At 46.8% G+C, this 6,000-nt stretch overlaps 1 pseudogene; it reads left to right on the top strand.

Annotated features, from left to right (window-relative positions):
- Positions 1-271: 271 nt before the first annotated feature.
- Positions 272-2,255, top strand: LOC149355240 (uncharacterized; annotated as a pseudogene).
- The last annotated feature ends 3,745 nt before the right edge of the window (positions 2,256-6,000 follow it).

Here is a 6,000-nt window from a genome sequence, read left to right as displayed (position 1 = left end):
CACGACTGACCGCTGCGGCAGCACCTCCTGGCGGCCGCTGCCGCCGTTCTCCTCCCGCGCTGTTTCAAACCGTTCAAGAGCAGAGTACTCCGAGGCGTATTTGCGTATAAAAAATTGAAGATAAAGAATTTGACTGTTAGAAGACATGAAAAATATTTCGTTCGATGTAAAAATCTTCGTTCGCATTTCTAGAAACTGTCTAATTTTTAAAAGCTTACTTTATGCAGTTTTTTTTTTGTAAATTCTTGAAAGCAATCATTTGAAAGGAGACATCGCGATTGCTGTAAACATCATTACCGTCGTGCTTGAACATGTGCTGCACGTGTGTTACATGCTGTTCCTCCGCTGTTATTTCTTTCTTTGTCGTTTGCTGAAGCTTCCTTGCCAGCTGTGAATACTCGAAGTGCAATCCTGGGAAACGTCTGTGAAAGTGGTGTGTGCGTGTGACAGTTCCTGGGCCATTTGTTAAAATGCCAGGACACTGTTGTGTTCCCGGCTGCCGCGGGAATTACGATGGAGAAAAGCCTGTGCGCGTCTTCACTTTCCCAGCTGATGCTTACAGAAGGAGGCGATGGTTGAAAGCCATTCCACGTGCTGATTTCGAACCCGGAAAGCGCTCAGTGGTAAGTCAAAAAATCGTGATATTTATTCCGCGACGTAGCTGTGTGTACATAATGCGCTACAACATGGCCTAGTGGCTAGGCGAGTTGGAAATATTCTAAAGATGAAATATTTCACTGCGCTAATTGCTATTGCACCCATGGAATTAATCATCTTAAATATGCTGACCTTATCTGCGCTGGGCTTTGCAGGTCTGCGAGCGGCACTTTAAAGAGTCAGACATTCGGACTACTACTAAGTACGTGGACTCAAAAACGGGCAATGTCGTCGAGGCAAAACTGAAGATCGCTCGTCTCAGCTCCGACGCCATTCCCAGTGTATTCCAGAACTGTCCAGCGTACCTTTCCGCGCCCGCCACTACGTCCCGAGAAGCACCCGCTGAAAAGAGGATGCGTCTTGAAGAAGCTTCTTTACGAGATGCCATCGCCATGTCACTGCAGACACACGAGGAGGAAGAAGCAAAGAACAAGATTGACACTTTCCAAGTTCTACTGGAGTGCCTTCCTCAAATCAAGCTTTCTGAATTTTGGAATGTTATTTCTCGACCTGCCTGCGTCGTTTTTCTCAGTCTTGCTGTTGATGACGTCCCTTGTGTTTTGTCGTCAGTCACGGTCTTAGAGGACCTCATGGTGAAAGTTCATTACCGAAATGTGCAGCTGACTACGATTGATGGCACAGATACTATCCCTCACAAAGTACATGATATCCGTGGCTTGACAGATCTGCTGGATGCTGTAGAGTCGTTTCACGGAAAGTTGTTGTCTAAGCACGAAGAAAAAATTGATGGTTTGCTTAAGTTGTCACTTTCCCTGCTTGAAGATGCCTCAAATTGTGAAGTGGCAGATGTTGAACAACTCAATGCAGTTAGTTTTTTTAAAGAGCAAGTTTCTCTTCTTCTTGTCAAGCATAGCAGGTCATCCCGGTATTCTGCAGAGTTGCTGGTATTCTCAAGCATTTTATTTACAGTTTCTCCGCATGCTTATAGGTTCCTTCGTAGTTCCGGAAACCTTAGACTACCCCATCAGTCTACAATACGTCGTATATGTAACTCCTACAACGTAAGCCCGGCAGCTGAGCAGCAAAGCACTTCTTTCCTATCTTATGCAAAGAAGCTTGTCGCAGCAATGAAGGAGCATGAAAAAATTGTAGTACTCATGATGGACGAAATCCACCTGCAGCCTTATTTTGATTATAAGGGAGGAGCAGTTGTTGGTGCAGCTTCCAATAGCCCTAATGCAGCAAAAACAGCCCATGTTTTTATGATGCAAAGCTTGCTTTCGCGTCAGAAGAATGTTGTGCACATACTGCCAGTAGAGCGCATCAACGCACAGCAGCTTCACACTATTCTGCATAGCATCATTACTCAGCTAGAGCATGTTGGGTTGCGTATAATCGCAGTCATAACTGACAATAACTCAATCAACCGGAAAACAATATCACTTTTTGGGGCCCCCTGCAAACTTAAGAGTGTGTATCCACACCCTGCAGACTCCAAACGTCCTCTGTTTTTTCTGATTGACCCTGTACACTTAATAAAATGCGTCAGGAATAACTGGATTAATCAGCGAAATGCTGGAACATGCATGTTCTTTCCTAGCCCCACAGGACCTAGCATAAACCCACCTATACTTACAGCTTCATTTAAAACACTTCGAGAACTTCACTCTAAAGAACAGGGTCAGCTGATTAAATCAGCACCAACGCTTTCATCTAAATCTCTGAACCCATCGAATATGGAGCGACAGAATGTCAAGCTCGCACTAAGGATTTTCAGCCCGTCTACGGCAGCAGCTCTGCGAGCATGTGGGCCCAGACTTGATCTCGATCATGTGTCTGGCACTGCAGAGTTCCTTGAAACAATAACAAAGTGGTGGAACATTGTAAATGTAAAGACATGCAACAAGGGAATTCGACTTCGTGATGAGCTGCAGTCACCGATTACATCAGTGTCAAGTCCACAGGTCCAGTTTCTGTTAAGTATAGTAGAGTGGCTAGATCTGTGGCAGTCTCTCAAATTTGACGCAGGCATACTTACGAGAGAGACTCACAGTGCGCTCCGACTCACGACAGACACCTTAGTAAAGGTAACCAGGTATTGCCTAGAGGAAATGAACTTTAAGTATGTACTTTTAGGAAAGTTTCAGACTGATTGTTTGGAAGAGAGGTTCGGCAAGTACCGCCAACTCTCCGGTGCGCAATACCACATTTCTATAAGACAAGTCTACGAGTCGGAGCGAAAGCTTCGTCTGCAGAACATTCTAGAGTTCCCGGAGTTTGAGGCTGCAACAGATGTGGTGGCAGTAAACGATGCAATACTTGAAGTGTTTGACATTGAGGTAACGGACAACGATTATGCGAAGAAGGCGCCAAATCTCCCAGCAACCACTTACGTTGCTGGCTATTGTGCCCACGCTGCGTTCAAAAAGCTGTCATGCATGGCTTGCAAAGAAAATTTAATGCTAGAAGATGACATTGAAGTAGAAGGTGGGGAATTAGTCCAGGCCATGACTCGTGGTGGTCTCAAGTTTCCACAGCCTGCCATAGTAAATGCTGTTCTTACTGCTGAGATAGTTCTTGACAAACTGAGAAGCGAACAGCATGCGACACAATTTCTTGCACTACCAAATCAAAAAGAGGCTCTCTTGGCACTCACACATGATGTGATAAACGACGGCATTGACTTTGATGTGTGTGAGAATGGGCACACTCCGCAGTTGGTAATGCACTATGTCCTAAGTGCAGCTGCAAACACGCTTCTAAATAACCTTTGCAAAAGAAAAAATGATCAACTTTTAGTTGAAAAGGTAGCAAAAGAAAAAGAAAGAAAATTGAAGACATTGAAGAATTGACTACCGTGTGTGCTTGTGACTGTGTTTGTTAGTTTTTATTAACTTTCTGAACCAGTTTTTGCGTTGTATTAATGTATATTCTCCATCTTTTCTTGTGTTTGCTTTCTGTTTACAGCTTTTCTGCTGTTATCTTCACTTATTGCATTTTATGATTCAGTGCTGCAACAGTTTCCTTACCTCCTACTGCTACTGATCGTGTTTCTCATCTGAAAATAAAGTACGACTTCTGAAAGTCCTCTGCATTGTTCATTATAAATAAAAAAAATATTACGAACGTATCTTCACACATGCGAAAGGCGCGCTTTGATATGAAATCAGTCTGCCAAAATGTAACTGCTTATACTTTGAAATAAACAAGAACAAAAAAACGTACCGTTAGGTTGCGGGCAAGCAAAACACGATTTAAAAAAAAGTAATTTTCTTTTCGAGAGACATAATCAGCACTCTGAAAAGCGCGAAATGCGTGCGAGCGCGGAAGCCGAATCTACTGGGCCGTCGCAGTGCGGTGACGTCACGCAAACGTGGAGAGGCCTTAAAAAGAGTCTAGGTGGTGTTGGCGCACCCCGCTTCGTCCCTGGCGTGACGTCACATATCACGTGATGCAGCGATCGTGGCGCCGCCGCCGCGTTGCGCGCGACGGCGCGAAGTCATGTCACGTGACCTACTTGAAGGTCACTTGAAGGTCAATGGTGGCCACCGCCGGAAGGCGACCGACGGCGCGATATGAGGCCCCATCTGCAGCCGCTGTGACGTCATCACGTGACGTCATGTCACGTGACCCCACTTCAGGGTCAATGGTGGCCACCGCCGGGCGTCGCGCGAAGGCCCGAAACCTACGTTAATATGCTTCGCATAATAGCAGATGGACGCTCAGGGACCGCTTCGAAGCGCTCGGCTGCTGCTGCTGCTGCTGGAATGAGCAACTCCGTCCGCACAGTAGTGCAATCGCTGATAGTCCGTGATAGCGTCGTCGGAACGTTGGCTGGTAGACCGAGGTGGCGGGAAGTTCGAAGTCCCTATCGTAAAGCAGACGAACAAGGTGCTCCTGAGGGCACAGAAATCCGGGAAAAGCGTAAAATAATCCCTATTTCCAGCTTTCTGACGGCAACATACACCCTGTGAAAACAGTAGATGGACGCTTAGCGACCGGTACGGTGCGCTCCAGCGCTGTTGCTTGAATCTTCCCGAGAGTCCCCTGCAAAGGAACAACCCAGTTAAATAGCGTGGATTTGGTTTCGAAACTCTAAGAAAACTACAGCTGCCCTTAACATTACAGATGGGAAAGCTTTCATCTTTGACTGCCTTCAAACATATTCACATAGCGAGCTCTTAGCCTGTGCCCACAAGCTATGGTGTGTATTTACAAATATACGTAGTGATATATTTGTCGATGCTAGAAGCGTGTCCCACCAGGCATCGGATCCAGGATCACCGCCGCATTGCCGAAGGAGGAAGGAAACGTGGGCCGGAGACGGGGAGTAGGGGAAGTCAAGGAAAAAACTGTATTTACATTATTTACATAGAGCGGGACTGAGAATGGCTCTCAGTGGAAGGGGAACGTCTTCGTCAACCGTAGTCGAGTGGAGCTAGCAGGCTTCCTTGCGGTAAAGGCGTTCTTTTTCAATCCTGTCGGCCTCCTCCTTGCGTTCCTTTTCAACCCTGTCGGCCTCCTCCTTAGCGTTCCTGATTCCCTCCTGAATGACTTCCCAGGTCTCCAAAATTTTGTCTCCCTCCTTAGCACCACATTCCTTAATAGCCTCAATCAGCTGCGGCTTTCTGTGACTCTTCCTGGCCTCAATACCCAGCTTTTCACACAGCAACATCAACTCTGGCTTCTTTAGCTTGCTCAAATCCATGGCAACTTCCGAACGAGGACTTTCATAAAATAAGCTGCTACGTGAACTGCTTAAGCGAGCACGTGCAGAAAAACAATCTACAGGTAGTGATAAATTTCCAGAGTTATCAAGCCTGGCAGATTCTTAAAGAAAGTCAAGCGCTCACCACTGCTGAAGCCAGGACCAAGTGTGGAAGACCCCACCGCTGCCACCAGTTGATATATTTGTCGATGCTAGAAGCGCGTCCCACCAGGCATCGGGTCCAGGAGCACCGCCGCAGTGCCGAAGGAGGAAGGAAACGTGGGCCGGAGACGGGGAGTAGGGGAAGTGAAGGAAAAAACTGTATTCACATATTTACATTATTTACATAGAGCGGGGAAGTTGATATATTTGTCGATGCTAGAAGCGCGTCCCACCAGGCATCGGGTCCAGGAGCACCGCCGCAGTGCCGAAGGAGGAAGGAAACGTGGGCCGGAGACGGGGAGTAGGGGAAGTGAAGGAAAAAACTGTATTCACATATTTACATTATTTACATAGAGCGGGGCTGAGAATGGCTCTCAGTGGAAGGGCAACGTCTTCGTCAACCGTAGTCGACTGGAGCTAGCAGGCTTCGATGAATGTTCACGATAGCGGCTTGATCGGGCCCACGTGGTCCGAATTACGGTTACAACAGCAGGCCTCGATGAATGTTCACG

This window comes from Amblyomma mixtum, chromosome 3 (genome assembly GCF_055824585.1).
Source record: "Amblyomma mixtum isolate Tamu chromosome 3, ASM5582458v1, whole genome shotgun sequence".
Lineage (NCBI taxonomy): Eukaryota > Metazoa > Arthropoda > Arachnida > Ixodida > Ixodidae > Amblyomma > Amblyomma mixtum.
The sequence above is the reverse complement of the archived record's forward strand: the minus strand, read 5'-3'. Positions and strand labels throughout refer to the sequence as shown.